Genomic DNA, 21,346 nt, shown 5'->3' with positions numbered 1-21,346 from the left:
ATAGACTGAGAACATTAGAAATTTTGATCTGTTTACTTTATTACCAGAAATTTTGTATATCCATTGATAGTCCATGCAATTTAATATAGCAAAGATTGCAATATTTCTCCATCATCCTCTAATCCTACTTCACTACCACTATCCTATCTTTTACCAAAAAAAGAAATCCTTCAGGTCCTTGTCACTAAACTTGCAACCCTACCTACACATTTCTTGTTCCCTTCTATTACAATGAAAAGACATATCACAAACTAAGGCTAATCCTCCCCCCCCAAAAAAATGGATCCCAGTCTGTTCCTCTTTCTCAGGGACATGGATTGTTATTTTGGCTATCCTCCATGGCTCCAAATTCTCTACTGACAGTTCCATAACATTAAACACACATCTTTCCCATCTAAAAATGAATATCCACCATCTACATAAACATACACAATCTCATGACTTCTCTTGAGATAATGCCTTTTGCTCTCCCTTTGACTTCTCATTTAGTCCTTGACCCACTTCAGTGAGGTTTCTACCCCCCATCACTAGACCAGGGCTTCTCCAACTAATATTATCTACAACATAGCTGTCTTTAAATAAATATTGGGGATCCCTGGGTGGCTCAGCAGTTTAGCGCCTGCCTTTGGCCCAGGGCATGATCCTGGGGTCCTGGGATCAAGTCCCGCATCAGGCTCCCTGCATGGAGCCTGCTTCTCCCTCTGTCTGTATCTCTGCCTCTCTCTCTTTCATGAATAAATAAATAAAATCTTAAAAAAATAAATATATATTACGCATGTTTTAGTTCTGAATATGCTTAACTCTGTTGAAGTACCTCGAAGTGCAAAAACTTTTTCTTGAAAATATTTCTACTCTAGGATGTAAACACTTCATAATATACATAGATCTATTTCAGTTTCAGTTGCAACAAACAGCATATATTAAATGGGATGAGGCATTTATTCATTTGCTCATTTGTTCCATAAATATTTATTGAATATGTGCAATAGCACAAGAACTGGATAGGTTGATCAGATTGTGCCAATGTTTATGACAAATGCAAAAATTCTTAAATTGTAGTAATGGTATGAGTAGGAAAATGAAAGTAGAGTCTAATACAAGATTGCATGACTGGACTAATGATTTTGAGGCACCATGTAGGGCTTCTCAGAGCCCTGGAGGAGGTGTCAGAGTTAGTTAAGTAAAGGAAAGAATATGAAAAATGTGAACAGGGTCCTGAAAGAAAACTAGTGAGAGGAACTAAAGGAATTGAAAGCAGGCCGGTGAAGTTGGGATATATAAGCTAGAAGACTGGTTTGAGATGAGACTGGAGAATTAGTAGTGTCTTGTTTATTCAGAGTCTTATAGAGCAAGTGATTTGGCACTTTATAGTATGAATTTGCAATAAATCCATATGGGTTAAAAATAATGGGAGCTGTCCATTGGAAAGGAAGATTAGAGAGATTCACTGTCTCTGTGACATTGATGGTGGTCCTTACAGATTTTTGAAGGCAGAAAGGGTGGTTAGTTGATGGTATTCCAGGACACAGAAGTGTCATAATCAAAGAAGTCAGGAAGGAAAGGGTAATAAAGTACTTAGTGGAGGTATGATCTCATACTCTCTAGAGTTGGTATTCTGCCAATGGGACATTATGACCACTTTCTGTGTTCTGTACTGGAAAGCATAATTAGTCTTTAGCCTCCACTTTTTTTTTATTCTGGGAAGCATCTGAGCAGTGATCTTTTAGTCACCAGAAACAAAGCAGATACCTATCCATTCCTTTAGGAAAAAAAAAATCCAAAATAAAAGGTGTTTCAGGTTATATGGTAAATGCTATTTTAAAATTAAAATTGGATGCATACCAGATTTTTGCCACTTTGCCTAACACCAGCGATCATGAGTCCTCATTAACATCTGGATGGCAAGTGATCCAATTACTGTTTTAGAGCTTGCTTCCCAGGACCATTTCCAATATCAAATGTCTTAGGTGAGATTTTCACAGAGTAGCCGCCAAACCAAAGATTAAGGTGTGAGTGATACATTAAGGAAGTGTTCTCAGGAGAAACCTTTTGGGGTCTGGGGGGAATTGAAGGAGCAGGAGAGGAAGCCAAGCAAGCTTGTACTTTCAAGTTAGGTCCCAGACTCAGCCTGATTCTGCAATAAGCCCTGGAAAAGCATTTTTCCTTATGCAGCCGAGCAAAGAGCTGGGCTTCGTACACTCCTGGTCAGTGGAAGAGTTAACATAAAACTCCTAGCACTTTTATTTCTTTTTATAAGAGATTAAACAGTATTTTATGGTTAAAATTTAACACTAGGGCAGCCCAGGTGGCTCCATGGTTTAGCACCGCCTTCAGCCCAGGGCCTGATCCTGGAGTCCTGGGATCGAGTCCCATGTCAGGCTCCTTGCATAGTGCCTGCTTCTCCCTCTGCCTGTGTCTCTGCCTCTGTGTGTGTGTGTGTGTGTGTGTGTGTGTGTGTCTCATGAATAAATAAAATCTTTAAAAAAAATCTAACACTAGACACAAGTTGCTGGCCCAAATATTATTTCCATGTAATAAAAAAATACTTCAAAATTGTATTCAGCTTTCAGGTTCGGGTAGCAGATCGACCATACATAAATGTATTTTCCCTCTTAAATATTTATTACTATGATAGCAAGAAAATACATGTGGCAAATTTATAATGATACAAAGGTTAAGAGGATAGGCTATTGGTTAAGCAGATTTTTTTATTATTTTCTGAGATGCAGTAAGCTGATAGATTTGTCATTAAACATCCACCTGATTTGAAATCTGATGATGGAACTGAAGAAGACAAAGAAAAAAAAAATGTGTGGCTTATTCTGCTGAGTGGAAGAATGGGAATTATTCAAGCTTAGAGTTTGTAGACAAGCTTTGGGAGAATTATTAATCAAGGACATTTAATGGGAAACCTGATTCAATTAACCCTGTTCCTACTCAACTCACCTACCCACAAGCAAAGGCTGTTAACAAGGCTATTTTGTTTAAGCTAAAAAAAAAAGAAGAAAGAAAGGTTCTTTTGCATAATTTGTCTTAAAAGGTCTAGGTCTAAAAACGTGGTGGAAATGTCAAAGAAAAAGGAGGGAATGTGTCTATAAGTAAGTCCCAGATTTCCAAATCTCTTTTCTAGAGAGTCCATATATATGGTCACAAGTAGCTAAATCAAGAATTAGAGGTGGATTCACTTCAGAAATTTATTTAACAAAGTGGCACTTACCTATAAGTAATTAGGAGAAAGAGACAGAGAAAGAGAATTAGGGAGAGAATTTATTATAAATCCATCAATAGTGCATAGTGCTAATGAGTACTTCCCCAAGTGAGTATTTAAAGCCAGACAGAAAATTGTTTTCTCTCTCACTGTTAGCTCCCTGGTGACTCCCTTGTGTCTCCCCCATCCTCTGTGAGTCCAGTATCTACAGAAGATGTATTTTTAATTAAAATAAATGGAACCAGATGCAAACTACCTACTTTATATGCTGCTTTTTCTGGGGAAACCAGTATTTTCCTAAGCAGAGGGGAACAAAAAAAAAATGCCATTATGAAATATCTACAGATTTTAATTACGGCCTCCTAAGTGTTAATTACTTCAGAGAGCTCCAAGAACAATTTTGACTATATGAAACTTTTATCTAGGATAGCTTAACACTCTCGTCAAGATTCTAATAATACCACCGTATTAAGTATATTGTGTAAGGCATTTTGTGATGATGGAGATGTTTTATTTCTGGCTTCCCAGTTGGATAGCCACTTGCCACATATGGCTAGTGAGCACTTTAAATAGGGCTGTTGTGACTAAGAAGCTGAATTTTAACAAAATGAATTTGAATTAATGTAAGTTTAAACAGCTTTATGTGACTGATGGCTACTGTATCGGCTAAGGTGGTTTTAGAATACTAAGAACTGAACACTGGTATAATAAAAATGACTACATTTGACAGTTGAAAACAATATATAGGAAGGGGAAAGAAACTTATTTTTTCCCTTTAATATCATTCGGTACTTTCCAGAATTCAAATTTATTATGTTTTCTGTTATAATAATATCTTATAAATAAAGCATACATTTTCTAAACTTCTCCATGTGGGACACTTTTCACATATTATCTCTTTGATCACCGGGGCAATATGTATGATTTATATTGTTACTTCTATCTCATATATAAATGAAACCAAGAGTAGTTAATAATTTTAACCTTAGGCAGGCTTTTTTGGAACTGGAGCAGATGATGCTATCTCACAAAATATGTGGCATATGAGAATTATTGAGAAATTGGCTTTGTGAATGAGTGAACAATATACAATAAAAAGAAGTTTGTATTTGGAGAGTAAACAGGTGCAAATTTGCAACTCAGTGTATAAATAAATGCATATTCATCTCTTTTTGAAGGTATAGAACATGTTTTTTCTTTATTAATCCATATTCTTCCATAGTGGAAAAAACAGCAACCTGTGTCAAGATAATGAGTTCCTCTTACAGGCATTCTCCTTGATTGTAGATAAGGATGGGAATACAGAAATCAAAAGTTTGAGTTGAGAAGACTTTATAAATTTTAAAAGCCTCAAAAGCTGCCTAAGACACAGGGGAGGTACAGTGGGTTGTAATAGATATTATATAGTAAAAAAAATAAAAATAAAAATAAAAAAACGATATTATATAGTAGACATTTCATAGATATAGATAATATGGATATAGCATATAGAGACTATATAATACAGAATAGATACTACATAATATACATAAATAATAGATTATAATTCAAACATGCTTCCATTAATTCAAAACTTGGAACACAATAACGTGGTTATTTGGAACAGGGACGTTTCCTGGTTAGGTGCAGCTGCATCAGAAAAAAAAAAAAGCCTATATCTCTCAATATGTGATTTTGGAGTTTTACGCTGATATTGTACTGACCTTTCAACTTTATATTACTGAGCTGTGAATTTAAATCTGATTTGTAGCACCTTGATATTTCAGTATATTTTTCAGCTTTGTTTTTAAGATTCCCCTTATATTAGATATATCTGTCATAGATACTCTGTCACTGGGCATAATAGCCTCTTTATTTTAAAAATGAATCACACTGTATCATTTGCTCATATCTCGTAACATATCTCATTTCCTTTCTGCTTCTCTCTGTTTTTAGTGATTTTCAAGGCTGACAATTTAGGATAATAAGTTATTTTAGTTAAAAGCCTGTTTACTATCTTTTTGGAATCAATGTGATTGAGGATGTCATGGATGACTTTTTCAATATGAAGCAAATTCAATACTAGTGATATAGAGCTCTGCGTTGGTGTCATGCTGGAACTCTGCTGTAATTCTCTGTGCAACTCTGTATGATCACTGATCCCTTTGTTCTGTTTCCTGGATATTGCTAATGTTTATGGAACTGCACTAGATGACAGTAAATTGATCTAGATTGAAATTATTTTTCACTCTTTTCTCTGCTTCTGAAAATGATGCTTATTCTTCAAAGCATGACTGTGTTACTACTACTTTTTATTCTCTTGGTATTCTTCTATTAATATAATCATTTTTCATCGCAAACATATTATTGAGAATAATAGCAGTTATTGAAACAATGCCTATTATATATTAACCATCTATCTGAAACTAGATTAAATAGTTTGACATGCATGTGTGTGTATATATACACACCTATATGCAAATAATTCTTGTGTACATAGAAACATATGTAAGAGATAAGGACCCCTTACTGCCTTTTTATGGACCTATCCATCCTCCATCCATAATGCCTAGAAACCACTAATTTCTTCTCCATTTCTATAATCTTGACATTTCACGAGTGTTTCTCATATATAAAATATATAACTTATATATATAACTTATAAATATATATATATATATATAACTCAAAGTCATATTCTGAGGTAGTTATGTAATCTATTTCAAATGATCAAACTAAGGTTTAAAAGAATTAGGTGCCTTGCCCTACCTATATTAGTCTAAAATTGTGCTAATTACTTCTGTGATTAGTAATAGTAATAATATTAAAAGAAACACTTTATGAATTATGAAATGAGAAAATGATTTACATGATCATAGACTAACATTGTAGATTGTCCAGATAAAGGAATTGAGAGTCACCTGCTTCCTCTACTTCTTTTCATGCCTTACTTTGCTTTACTGCCAATATTGCATGTAAGTTTTCATGTCCTATGATATTGAACACTAGACTGTCGTGTAGCAACTAAGAACATGAGATCTTAACCCATATATGTGTCAGTGCAAATATGGCTAGGATATGCTTAGACTGGATTCCATTATTGAAATAATCTAGGATAAAAATGAAATAATCTAGGAAATGCTTTCTCAGTTTCTAATGAGAAGGCCTAGACACTTTATAAAATTTGCTGATCAGTTTTCTTCTCTCTTGTGTGATTATCACCATTAAATATTTTAAGCTTTTTATTTCGAGATTAGATATAGACTCATATGCAGTTGTGAGAAAAACCAGAGATCCCTGTACACTTTACCTAAGGTCCTCTGATGATGCTATCTTACAAAACTGTAATTCAGTATCAAAACCAGGATATTGAAAATATCACATCATGATGGAGAACATCCCCATAATCACAAGAAGGCCTCATATTACTCTTTTATACATACACCATCTCTCCCACCCTGCAGTCCCAGAAGCCACTGATTTTTTCTTCATTTCTACAGTTTTACCCATTTCAAAAATGTTATATAATTGGACTCACACAGAATGCAGTGTTTTGTAATTGGCTTTTTTCTTTTTTATTATTTTTTAATAATAAGTTTATTTTTTATTGGTGTTCAATTTGCCAACATACAGAATAACACCCAGTGCTCATCCCGTTAAGTGCCCACCTCAGTGCCCGTCACCCATTCACCCCCACCCTCTGCCCTCCTCCCCTTCACCACCCCTAGTTCATTTCCCAGAGTTAGGAGTCTTCATGTTCTGTCTCCCTTTCTGATATTGCCTACCCATTTCTTCTCCCTTCCCTTCTATTCCCTTTCACTATTATTTATATTCCCCAAATGAATGAGACCATATAATGTTTGTCCTTCTCCGATTGACTTATTTCACTCAGCATAATACCCTCCAGTTCCATCCACGTGGAAGCAAATGGTGGGTATTTGTCATTTCTAATGGCTGAGGAATATTCTATTGATACAGAGACCACATCTTCTTTATCCACTCATCTTTCTATGGACACCGAGGCTCCTTCCACAGTTTGGCTATCGTGGCCATTGCTGCTATAAACATCGTGGTGCAGGTGTCCCGGCGTTTCATTGCATCTGTATCTTTGGGGTAAATCCCCAGCAGTGCAATTGCTGGGTCGTAGGGCAGGTCTATTTTTAACTCTTTGAGGAACCTCCACACAGTTTTCTAGAGTGGCTGCACCAGTTCACATTCCCACCAACGGTGTAAGAGGGTTGGTTCCCTTTTCTCCGCATCCTCTCCATCATTTGTGGTTTCCTGCCTTGTTAATTTGCCCCATTCTCACTGGGGTGAGGTGGTATCTCATGGTGGTTTTGATTTGTATTTGCCTGATGGCAAGTGATGCAGAGCATTTTCTCATGTGCATGTTGGCCATGTCTATGGCTTTTTTTTTTCAACTGCATAGTTATTTGGATATTTATCTAGGCTATGTGTATCAAGAAGATGAGGAGAATGTATCCATTTTTTGCTTTTTCTTGATTTTGCTTCCTTCTTGATATTCCAAAATTTCTTTATGTACCACATTCTTTCTGTTCAGAGAAATTCCTTTAGCATTCTATTAGAGTAGGCTGTTGATATCAGAATCTCTTAGTTCCCCCTTCCTCTGGGAATTTCTAGATTTCTGCCAATTTTGCTGAAAGATATTTTTTCTAGATATAGAAGTCTTTTTGACAGTTCTCTTTCAACTCTTGAAAAATGTTACATCATTTTCTTGGACCTCCATTTTCCCTTTTATAGGAAAACTGTGACTTCTTGCTGATTTTAAGATATTTTCTTTCTCTTTAGTTGTCAGAAGTTTGAATATAATGAAATCATACTCCTTGGAGTTCACTCAGCTTCATGAATCTATGAAACTCTATCTTTTGTCCAATTTTGTAAGTTTGATTATTTCTCTCCATACTTTTTTCAGCTTCAACATGATCATCTTCCCATCTTCTTCCAGGACTCACGTGACACAAGCATTAGACCTTCGGGGATAACCCCCACAGGTCCCTGAGAATGTGTTCCTTTTTAATTTTTTTTTTTTAAAGAATGTTTTTTCTCTGTTCACATTGTATAATTCCTACTGCTGTCTTCAAGTTCACTGATGTTTTTCTTCCTTAGGAGATTTCTCTCTTCTCTCTCTCTCCCTCCCCTCACCACCCATAGAATGTCTTTGATTCTGCACACATTTCCACTGACTTCAATGTCAAGACCACACAGATACCTTAAGTGTATCAAAACAAACAAACAAAACAATCAAACCACCACCTAATTTGAAACATGATCTTCACCTTCCATTCCCTATTGAAGATAATATAACATTGTTTGTGCTATGAATTTCAATACTTTAGTGTTCAGCTATAGGAGGAGATGAACTGTGCCCTAAAACTCTCTCATTGTCATAGAGAAGGCATCTGTTTAAATATTTCTAGTACATGTTTCATAAGAATCTTGGATTTTAAATGTTATTTATAATTGAAGTTTTATCTTTACTGGAGATGAAGGCAGTTTGAGATTTATCTTTTGTGGCTTGTTTCTATGCACAGTAAACTAATATGGAATCTGGCATTTTTTGTTTTCCCACATTAGTAATATTTCACAAGCTTTAAAAATCATTCACTTAATACTTTCATTTATTAAAATGCTTATGTTAGAGCTGTTTGGTAATAAGCACCACTTAGAGCTTTGGGAAAAATACAAAATGAATTGTTTTCTCCGTTTCCTAACGGTACTTTTAAAATTCTGATTTTAGGCCTGTCAATCCAAAGTGCTAATAAAAGAAAATTTCATCCCTTATGATCAGATGGTAGAGTGGGTGAGTCTGTCTGGGAAAAAAAAAAAAAAAAACAGACATGAAAAAGGTTGAGGGTGTCATGGAGCTGCTACGTGAGTTGTTCATCCGAGTGCCATGTTCTGCCTCTGGCTGGTGTGGAGGAGTGTGTGTCTGTGCCTCTCAAATTTCTGACAGAGATTCTGATATTCACAAGTTCTACAACCCAATCAAGGCAGTGTTCACTTTTCTCAACTGTCATCACCCTGAAATTATCAGACATATGGTCCCATTTTAGCAACTCTCCAAGATATCTGTCAATCTAAATCATTGGCTAGGACACTTGGGTACAAGCAGTTTGTGATTCTTGTCTACTAATTTTCAATCAGCATTTTCTCTTTCCCTTTCTGTAAAGTTCTCCACCTGTGGCATTGTTCTGAAAATCAAATCTAGAGCATTTTGTCAAAAGATCTCAAATGTATTTCAGAACACCTAGCTTGTATAAATGCATCATATCATATACTAATGGTAGCAAGTTTTACAGCTACATGTCTCTTTTGGCTTTAATATGGCATTTTTTCTCAGAAAACAATAGAACATTCTAATAGCTGCTGTGTAGCTTTGCTAAATCATCTAATTGCAAGCAACCAAACCACCAAAAGTCGTATGGTAATGAATGGAATTTTAAAATATATCATATTGCTGTATATTGGTAAAAAAAAATTATGAAGAAATGGCCTGAAATATCAAAGGAAAAAAAAATCCCTCTTCCCCTTCCCCTGTACCTGTTGACACACACTCAGCACTCACAGGCATTTAACTCTAATATTTTTCTAGTTCCATGTCCTATAATTTGTACAACTTGCTACTAAAGAGACTTGTTAATAGTTTTAAAAACATTTTGTGATAACTTTTATTCTAGATAATTTATCTATTTCCATATCTACGAAATCAGAAGAATAAACCCTCCAGTAGATTAAATATAGCCAAAATTTTTCTGTACTTCTTCCCATCCAGAGTGGAACTATTCCCATCACTTGAATCTGGGCTACTCTTGTGGCTTTGATTAAAGGAATTTGGTGGAAGTGACAAGTAAGTTACGGAGCTTGCCCTCAAGAGGTTTTGCAGCTTTCATCTTCAAAAGCTTGGAAGGATGCTTCAAATATAGAGGTTGATATTGCCTAAACTAACTTAAGTAAGAAAGCAACAGGAAGGAGAAGTGAAGCCACTCAGTTAACCACCAGATCTATCTACCAGACGAGAGTGAGGCCTTATCAGACAGCTGACCAACCAGATGGATGCAACCACAGGAGTGAAACCTGGCAAAACAGTAGGGAAATCATCCAGCCAACCCAAATAATCAGAAGGAAAAAAACAGATCATTGTTATTAAACCACAACCTTTAAAGGAAGTTAACTGTGTTATATAAAGTTGTTTGACAACACAATTTTGTATAAAGAAGTAAATAACAGTGAACTATATTTTACATTGTTATTGTTAATGGAATACTGTCATATTTTCTGTTTGGTTATTACTGATGAGAAGAAAGCTATTGAATTTTGTCAAACAACTTTATTTTTTTTACAACTTTATATTTGGAATACATGTTAAGCTTTCTTGTGAGTTATAATATTTTATGATTATTGATCATATCATAGAATCATTTAAGACAAAACTTATGAATAATAATACTTCTGTCCTTAGTTGTTTTGGGGTGCTTGCCAGGATTTCTAAAATTATATTGAGCAATATTAGTTATATTTATATACTTTTCTTCTAAAAGAAACCTAAAACTCACTGTTTATACCAGTTTGTATAAAAAGGGATGTAAGGCAATAATTAGATGCCTAACTGAAGTATTTGTAGATGATTAGTCATGTGGTTAGGCTTTTAAAATGTAATGCATATTAGGTTTCTCCAATAGATAGGACTATTTAGTTCTTTCTAATATGAAAATCTAGTAAGCTAGATTTATAGTAAGCTATAAAATTAAACAATTTGAAAATATCAAAATGTTTGTTTTCCAGCACTTTATGATCCTAGACATACCTAGAATTCTATAAATTATTTTCTTTCTAATGTTGAAGTAACTTTGGTAGTGGCAGATTTCCAACAAGATTTTCTCTCTGATTTGTTTTCAACTCCTGGTACATGATGTGGCTGGGTTTTGGCTTCCCTCCTGGACCAGAATATGGAAACACTTAACTATTTCTGGGATAGTTCAGTGTCTCCACAATCATCTGGTATGTCTGTCCTTGTTTTGAGGCCTCCTTGAACAGTTGACTTGTTATAAACATGTGATTTTTCCTTGAAAAATAACTTCTGCAAATCTCTTAAACAGCCATCCCTTACCATTTGTTCTTGTCCTTTAAAATTATAGTCATATCCCATATATCTAATGCTGCTTAACAAGCCACAAAAATCTTAGTACCTTAAACATCAAAAATATCCTTTTGTAATAAATCAATCTACAATCTGACCAAGGTTCAATGGGGACAGATGAGCTATGCTCCATTTGGCATCAGCTGGGTTAGCCCAAAGACGATAGGGGAGAGATAATTTGAATTCTAGTTCACTCACGTGTCTAATGGTTAATGCTGGTTATCATTGGGACCTTAGCCAGGAATGTCAGCTGGAACATTTACACATGACCTCTTCATATTTCCTCACTACCTGGTAAATTGACCCAGGGTGAGCATCCCAAGAGACAGAGAACCATGTGGAGGCTTTATGCCATTTTATAACCTAGCCTCAGGGTCATGCAACATCAATCTCACCATATTTAATTTTTTCAGAAGCTTGTTATTAAAGCTGGCCCACGTTCAAAGGAAAGAAAATCAGATATTATCGTTTGATGAAGTGTCAAAGAATTTGTAGATATGTTTTTAAAACTACCAGAGTGGAGGTCTATTTGGGGTTTCATCTAGTTATTGTCTATAAGTCTCCAACATTTTCTCAGAAAGCTGTTTTGTTTTTTGACCTCTCATATCCTTGTGGCAGGCCTGTGTGTGTGTGTGTGTGTGTGTGTGTGTGTGTGTGTGTGTGTTTCAATCTGGTCCAGTTAACTCCATCATAAATTCTCTTAAAGAATTTGTATGATTTGGTTACCTTATTTCCATCTCTGCTAATGGTTTTTATTTTATTCTCCTTTATGCTGATAAATTTGGGCTTAATTTGGTGGCATATAAAGAGTCATATGAGAAAGTATTACAGCAGTGGGTTAGACAAACTGTGCTCTTACTACTTGTTGCCTTATTTTAGAAATGCCATATACTTTTGGATATTCTCTTTTGCATAATTTCTCCTATGCAATATTGTTCTGAGTATTATTCCAAAGAAGAATATGTCACTCGTAAAGAATATGAATGCCTTCATGTCTAAAAGCATCCATTCTATTACCATTGCCCAGCACAATGACATAATTTGGTATGGAATTTGTTGGTTTTACATTTGTTTCTGAAAATTCTAATATTGCCTCTGACACTTAATAATATACAGGAGAACCTGAGTCCTCACTTTCTTTCCAACTAATATACACATAACTTGTTCTTTTTCTATGTTGACTTTGTTTCATTTTTCCTACAGGTTATACAATTAGTTTAAACATCTTGATCCCTGAAATTCACCAAAGACTTTGAATTTTATGCTTCAGTCTTTAACTTCCAAAGTATGTTTGTTATATTTGAATACATTTGTCCTTCATATTTCTTGTTTTATTCTTCTGGGTTTTCTGCTATTATACTTCTAGGTATGTCAGTAACTTGTGTATTTATATAGTGTGGCCTTTTTAAACACAGATTTTCTGACCTATTTATGTCCTCTATTTTGGTTCTAATAATTTTTAATAGTCTCAGTTGTGGATCTTTGAGAACATGTTGTTTATTTCTCATGTGAGAAGCAGCACAGCATAGAGGTTGATAATAGATGTTTTTTGTTTGCTTCTCCATGTCCGCTACTCTCTTAGTGTCTGTGCCCCAGGGAGCTGAACTTAAGGACTTTGCTGGTTCCTTTGTTCTGTGGATTATACTTGAGTTCAGAGAGGGCATGTACAGTCAGTTGTGCTAAAATGTGATCTATATCTTCCTAATTAATACTGCTTTGTGTAAATTTATGCAGTTAAAACCATCGTGCTAATGGCAAAATGGGTATACCACTCACAGCTTATATATTTAAAACCTACATTAAAAACAGGTCTAGGTGCACCTGGGTGGCTCAGTGGTTGAGCGTCTGCCTTTGGCTCAGGGCGTGATCCCAGGATCCGGGATCGAGTCCCACATCAGGCTACTTGTGGGAAGCCTGCTTCTCCCTCTGCCTGTATCTCTGCCTTTCTCTCTCTGTGTGTCACTCATGAATAATCTTAAAAAAAAAAAAAAGTCTAATGAAACTGGTAGCACTTTTCCACATGTTAAAAGGTTAAGAAATGCATAAATCTGCAATAAATACAGCCTTTTCCATTGAAAAAGACCCAAAGTTTGCTTATGAAGGTAGGTGGATGTGGAAAAGATGTAGATTGGAGGTTATTCTTTTTTTTAAAAAAAATTCTCGTTTTAATTTTCTATTTAAGATTTTATTTATTCATTCATGAGAGACAGACAGAGAGAGAGAGAGAGAGAGAGAGAGAGAGACAGGCTCCATTCAGGGAGCCCGATGTGGGACTCGATCCTGGGACTCCAGAATCACGCCTTGGGCCAAAGGCAGGCACTAAACCACTGAGCCACCCAGGGATCCCCAATTGGAGGTTATTCTAGAGGAGAAAGAATTGTGTGAAAGGGGAAAGAAAATCATAACACCAAATGTAGATGGCATGACTTCTATCACATACAATGAACTGAAGTAGCTGATAGATATGTGAGTTGTTTGTACATGTTTGCTTGCATATCCTTACACTGCTCTGTTCAGCTAGGTATAGTTTTCTGTGTTTACATAGTGTTTCTTGCAAATAAATTCTCACACAAGTGAATGCAAAATTCTTCTTATGCACAAATGTTCCTTATTACGTCGGTTACATCAGGATAAAATCTCATTTTTAAAAGAGGTAAGGTCGTTACCTATTTCCCTGTGTGATTCCAGGCTGCAAGTTCGATGTTCTTCTACGGAGTCCCCAGATCCTTTAAGGAAAACTTCTCCCACCATTATAGCCGGTGTTCTAGCTGCTGGGTTACAGTCATCACTGTCATCTTGCCCCTTCTGGACCGTGAGAGATAGTTTCACAATCATTCCTTGCTGGTTCTCCCTGGTCCATCTCACATGTCTTTGATCAGTCCCCTCATTAATTTCTACCTATTAGCACATTTGATTGCACCATCTGTTTTCAAGAGGAATTCTTACTGACACAGGTGAAATGCAGACCTTAGGTAGCTCTGGTTTAATATCGGCTTATTCAATAACCGCTGTAAAATGGGGTAAATTGTTTAATCATTTGAAAGTCCATTTTCTTGGGGGCACCTGAGTGGCTCAGTGGTTGATCATCTGCCTTTGGCTCCGGTCGTGATCCTGGGATCAAGTTCTGTATGAGGCTCCCCATAAGAAACCTGCTTTTTTCCTCTGCTTATGTTTCTGCTTCTCACTCTGTGTCTCTCATGAATAAAATAATAATAATAATTAATAATAATAATAAATAAATAAAATCTTTTTTTAAGTCCACTTTCTCATCTATAAAATGGAAATTATGATAGAACCTACCTCATAGGATTCTTTAAAGGTTTAAAAGAAATAATAGCTTAAAGTACATAATGTTATGTTCTGACATATAGTATGTTTCAAGTATTGACACTATTATATAGCATACTTTATTTATAGAATCTAATTCAAATTAATTTCATATAAATGTAAATATAACATTCCTGTTTGTAAAAACTTTTCATCTTAGTTTTGAGAGTGGTTTTTTGTGATGCTGGTAATGGACACTATTTCTTCTTCTTGCGAAATTACTACTTAAGGACCTACAACCATATTTCTGATCTTATGTTCTTTTTCTCAGTAATATGTGTCATCAGTCACCACATCCAGAAGCCATAAATTTGAGAATCACACATGATAGTATATCCAAACTTACAAACTATCAATTCTACTTTCTTAATTATATTTTAACTACACTTCTCTGCATCTCCATTGGTTAGTATTAAGCCTTGGATCTCATCAGGTTGCACCTACCCTGCTAAACAGTGCCTTAACTATTCTCCTTCTCAACAGTCTTAACAACAAAATTATTGACCACATTGTAAGAAAAGAGATTGCTGTAGTGTGAAACTGAAATGTGAAACCATTCATTCATTCATCTATTCACTCACTATTTTTCCATCTTCATTGATATATAACATTGTGTAAGATTAAGGAATACACTATGATGATTTGGTACACATACACTGCAAAGTGATTACCAGGATAAGATTAGTTTTGTTGTTGTTGTTAAGGTAATTGTGTGAAGTAAAATCTTTTATAAGGGAACTTATAATTTCCAGTTGCCTTAAGGTTAAAATCCAAAGTTTTAATATGCATCACCACAGAGCTGTCATTCAGAACTGTCTCAGAAAATATGCCTACAATTCCCTGTGCCTAAAAAATTCTAAGCCCCACAACCCTGCCTACTCAGCAACTGTATGCATTCATTTAGTAAGTATCAATTAAAAGTCTAATTTTCTAAAACCAAAAACAAAACCAAAAAACTCATTTTCTAAAAAACAGTTCAATTATCATATCGGTTATTGAGTATTTTAAACTAAATATCTTCAATGAATTATTTTGTTTTCCTCCACCCCATTAATGGATTGGCATAAAACAAATCATGCTTTATTTCATCTTTTTCTTCCTTGAAGTAATCTCCAGAAAAGTTTCATTAACTAGATCCTGCTTCATACATTCTCCATATCTTATTTGTAGAGGAATGTTGAAGGTGAAAATTTGTGCAGCAGAGGCTTCTAGGTAACTGGGACTTCTTGAATAGGAACAAAATTGAATATCAATATCAGATTTTTTATGTCAGGTCTGTCTTGACCAGTGTGGACTTAGTGTGAGAGTAGAGATAATAAGTATAAAAGTTAGGAATAGAGTTGCTGTACTTGATGGATTTGATTTAGGATGTGAAGAAAAAGGGAATGATTAACAGTAAGTTCTGAAAAAAAAAAACAAAAACAGTAAGTTCTGGATTTGTGGTCTGATCATCTGAGAAGATGGCATTTATATTTTCTGAGCGGGAGAAAAATGGGATACAAACATATTGTAAATCCTTTCAATTCAGCACTCTTTTTTGTCTTATCTTTAATTTAGTTTGTGTTTATAACATCCCTCCTTTTTTTTCCTATGTAACTCCAGAATTTTTTTTTCATAATTCTAGAAAGAGCTTATTTCTCATTCTTATCCACTTAGGTTTTAAGCAGCAGTCTTGCTGCTTGTCATCTACCTTTAAGATTCCTTATTCTCTGACTTTAATGTATATGCAAATCAAGTCAGAAGCTTGTTATAATACAGATTCCAGATCAGTAAGTAGGAAGCAGGACCTGAGATTCTGTGTTCCCTCAAGATCTGAGGTGAGACTGATGCTATCAATTCAGGTGTGACAGATATGTGGGAGTAATAAGGCATCAGATCAAAAGGAAGAAATTCAAATCATTGTATAGTATGGTTGTAAATCTGTAGTATTGTAGCATTGTGTTTAGTTACAGAATTCTTTTTTTACTAATAAAAATAATTTCAGGCAACAGATTAGAGGCTCTAGTGGAACTTCTAAAACTGTCCAAAATTACTCTATGAAGAAATTTTATCTACAGAGTTGTCTGCTCCCATTAGAATAGCCTTTGTGAAATGAACTTAAAGTCTTTTACCTCACTGTATCAACCTGGCCATAAATATGCATTTAGTAAGATATGAGGTGCATAGGTATGTTTGTTTATAGTTTTTGCCCTATAAATAATTTATCAAAGCTCACTTTGAATGGCCATATTCAGCCATACTGAGTAATCTGTGTACAACAAACATCCAATAACAATTCACGCCAGGCTTGAATCAGCATCCAATTTAGTATTTGTGGGCAAAAAGGAAAAAAAAAAAAACTGTCAAAGCTAAACAATATAGTGCAGAGAAAAATAATGCCTACTATATTCAATTGAATTAAAATTAATGATTTAATTAATTGAACATTTTATTTAAAAACTATAGCACTTTACCTAACATTGTTTCTCTTTGTTAACATGTTACATGTTTTACATGAAGTATTTAATCCTTGGGCAGCCCACGTGGCTCAGCGGTTTAGTGCCGCCTTCAGCCCAGGGCCTGACCCTGGAGACCTGGGATTGAGTCCTACGTCGGGCTCCCTGCATGGAGCCTGCTTCTCCCTCTGCCTGCGTCTCTGCCTCTCTTGCTCTCTCTGTGTCTTTCATGAATAAATAAATAAAATCTTTAAATAAAAAAAGAAAGATTTAATCCTTACGATCATCTAGAGTAAGTATTATTGAGCATTTTCTAATTGTCTTAATATAACACAATTAGTAACTGGTGGAAGCCAGAATGTAATCCAAGTATACTTATACTTCTACTTTCTATATCCTCTCCTTTTCTCAAATTCTTATTTGTCATCTCCCTTAGATAATGCTACAATAAATGCTAAAATAAAATGTGATGCAGAAATTAAAACATCGGGAATCTTGGTTAGCATTTGTGGGAGTTTGTGAACACTAAAAATTGTGCATTTACTTTGATTTATTACCTTTGAATCTGTCTTGTCTTCCCTAAACAGACATTATGGAGTTTAAGTAACTTGTTTTTTATAAAATGCTTTAAATGCCATTGTTAGCAAATATATGTTTAGATTCTCTATCCTTAGAGCACAGCTTCACAGAAATTAAGGCTCTAATTATTTTATGACTCAAATCATTACATGCCCACAAATATATGTTGTTATATCCAAATCTGTAATTCATTCTATATATTGCTAAATTGATTGTGTTTAAGTAAACACCTTGAATCTCCATTAGAAAAATGGAAAAAAACAAGAAGCTCATATTTGTGTTTTAAAATAATTCATTAATTGGATAACTTTGTTGATTTTATTTTATTTTTCTCCCACTTACTACAGATCATATTAAAAATCAGGTGATTGAGGTGACATAGATATAATTGGATTCATTTTGTCACATTTTATATTTTCCTGACTCAAAACTGTTGGTTAAAAATAGGCAACCCTATATATCATAATATTTAATTAGTACTGGATCAGAAGAACTAAATAATTCAATATCCTATTTGAAAAAAAAAGTCAAATCTTTATAACTGTGGTTGGCAATTAATTTTGGTTATCTCTTTTTATGGAAATTACTTAGTTTAATTTTGTACATACAAATACACAAATGTATGTATCGTGTTTGTATGAAAGAGTAGAACCATAAATGTGTTCTACCTTCTGAGATATTACTGGTTTTGAACTGCTGTGTGTGTTTGGTTGGATTTTTTTTTTTTTTTTGCCTTTGCAAGTTATGTTTCTGCTCTGTCCATTAAAAAGATAAGCTAATTAGTCTTCTCCCTTTGCATTATATTGGAACACATCATCCTATAATCATATACACCAAGACACTAATTATATTAGCTAGATTTCTTATTGATTATGCTTTCCTGTCCCCCATCAAGATACTTATCTGTATTTGTTTATGATTTATCTCAATGCTATTTCCTTCGATGCTCATCATTAATAGCAAGACTCCCTCCCGCCCCACCAAAGACTCACAGAATGCCTCCAACCACCAGGCAAATGATATTGTAATGAAATATTTCTATAACCTTAGTGAAAAGATGGAATGGGTATAAAGGAAATATATGGAAAGAAAGTTAAATCATGTTGCAAAATTCATCTTTTTATTCATACTGTTTTTTGTTGTTTTTACTTAAAAGAGCAGTCAGAGCCATATATTAGTATGGCAGCTTCTTCCTTTGCGGTAGAGTGGGTATCTTAAGGTCCAATATATCATTCATTTATTCAACCAGCCATTTCTTCACTTTATAAGTAGTATTTGAGTTCCTGTTATGTTAGGCATTGTGTGAAGAACTGTTGATACAGGAGTCTCTTACTTCAGGTTACTATAACAAAAATACTATAGGTTAGGTGGCTTAAACAGCACACATTTATTTCTCACATTTTTGGAGGTTGGATGCCAGCTTCATTGATTTTTCTGTGAAACCCTTCTTTCTGGCTTATAGATGGTCATCTTCTTGCTTATCCTCCATGTTAGAGAGATCTCGTATCTCTTCATTCCCTTATAAGAGCACTAATTCCATCATGGGGGTTTTACCCCTTATGACCTCATCCAAATCCAATTACCTCCAAAGTCATCACATTCAAATACTATCATGTTGGGAATTAGGGTTCAACATATAAATGGAGGTGGGACACATATATTCAGTACATAGCAATGGCAAAGTGAAAACCAGGCACCCACTCTTGTGAGATTTACAGATTACTGAATGAGATAGGCATTTGGCAAATACCCTCACATATGTTTATGTACATATACATGTGAAACTATAACTGTGGTAACTATACAAAGAAGAAGAAATTTTGAGGCTCTGGAAACATGTTTAGAAAGACTTTTGACATTTTCAGGGGTCACAGAAAGATTTGTTAAAGAAAGTGATCTGAAAATTTAGATCTGAAACAAACAAAGAGAAGTATCTAAGAGAGAGGGGTATGTGGTAGAAAGGAAAGGGTCTCTTCTGGGCAGAGGAGCCTCTCTGACAGACGGCCTACATGGAGGAAGCAATTGGAGAGTTAATATAAGAGCTGAAGGAAGAATACTGAGATAACAGAAAAAGGAAATAAGGAGTGAAACCAAATGAGGACAAATTTGTTGATGAAGTAGGCAGGGATCAGTCTGTAAAGAATGTTCTGGAATATGTTATGGATTTAGAACAACAAGCCACTCAAATGCTTTAAGCTCTTGCAAATGGAGTATTAGGAGGAAAATAAACAGATTTAAATAAGGCTATTTTTAAATTTATTTTTTAAATTAATAAATCTAGATGCAGAATAGAAAACAGGCTGCCATGAGGGGGACATGTAAGAGATCAAAGACATAGGTGACCAAGTTACTTGCAAGAGATAAGTTGTTGATGATGATTTCTTGATCTTGGTGATGGAACAGATTATTCATTCACTGCATGCTTTTGTCCACCATGTTGTCCTTCTACTATATGATACTAGGATGGGAGGAAGTACATGGAAGTAAGTCTTTCAGAGGACTTACATTCTAATAGGAGAAAACTGGTAACCAACCAACCAACCAACCAACCAACCAAACAATAAATAAATAAATAAATAAATAAATAAATAAATAAATAAATAAAATTACAGTATAAATTAGGAAAATTATTCTTATGAAAAGAATAAAGGAAAAGAAGGCACAGTAATGATGGGGGAAAGACGATTTTAAGGGAGCCCTTTTAAGTGAGATAACTCTGGAGCACAATGTTACATAACCTGAGAGTGCACCATGTAGCTCTAGCAGGGAAAGAGCCCTAGCAGGGAAAGAGAAATCAAAAAGGTGAAGTAGTTTTTGGGTTTAAAAAAAAAAATTATGTATTTATTCATGAGAGACACAGAGAGGCAGAGACACAGGAAGAGAGTGAAACAGGCTCCCGGCAAGGAACCTGATGTGGGATTTGACCCCAGGACCCCGGGATGATGACATAAGCCAAAAAGGCAGATGCTCAACCACTGAGCCACCCAGGTGCCCCCAAAAAGTGAAGTAGTTTAAAAGGGAATGTCTAAGGATATATGAGGACATAATAGAAAAGTATGATGTAGGGCACAGTAAGGAATGTAGAAGACATTTTAAAAGATGCTTATTGGATTTACAGAAACCAATGTTCTGTCAGTTGATTAGTAGATTTACTTTGGCATTAGCTAAATGGTAAAATCTATTTTTAACCATATCGGAGTTGACATTTGTATAGCAGTCGTAATGGAGCCACAAAATGATTTATAGAAATAACAAGAAATAAGCAAGCAAATAATACGAACCAGAAGTATTAAGAAGCCAGATAGTATACAATTAAGAATGTGATTTACTTTGACAGAAATTCTATTGTCCGTTCAAACAACCTTTAGTTGTGGTTCATTTGGCAAATTACTAGAACTCTTGGTCTTAATTTTTTCACAGTGGCTCTATGGAAATAGTAATAGCTACTTTACATTGTTGAGGTAGTTTATATAATCTTGAGCAGCTCAAACTTTACCAGCCTTGCTGTCCTCATTTCCATGGAAAACAGGTAGGCAATCGTTTACCTTGGGGTAAAAGTATATTGGGGCTACATATATTTCAGACTTCAATTTTATTTTGCTTGTTCCACATGTTAGATATATAAAATGGCCCCAGCATGATCTGCAACAGCTAACATAT

This window comes from Canis aureus, chromosome 17 (genome assembly GCF_053574225.1).
Source record: "Canis aureus isolate CA01 chromosome 17, VMU_Caureus_v.1.0, whole genome shotgun sequence".
Lineage (NCBI taxonomy): Eukaryota > Metazoa > Chordata > Mammalia > Carnivora > Canidae > Canis > Canis aureus.
This window is presented reverse-complemented; position numbering follows the sequence as displayed.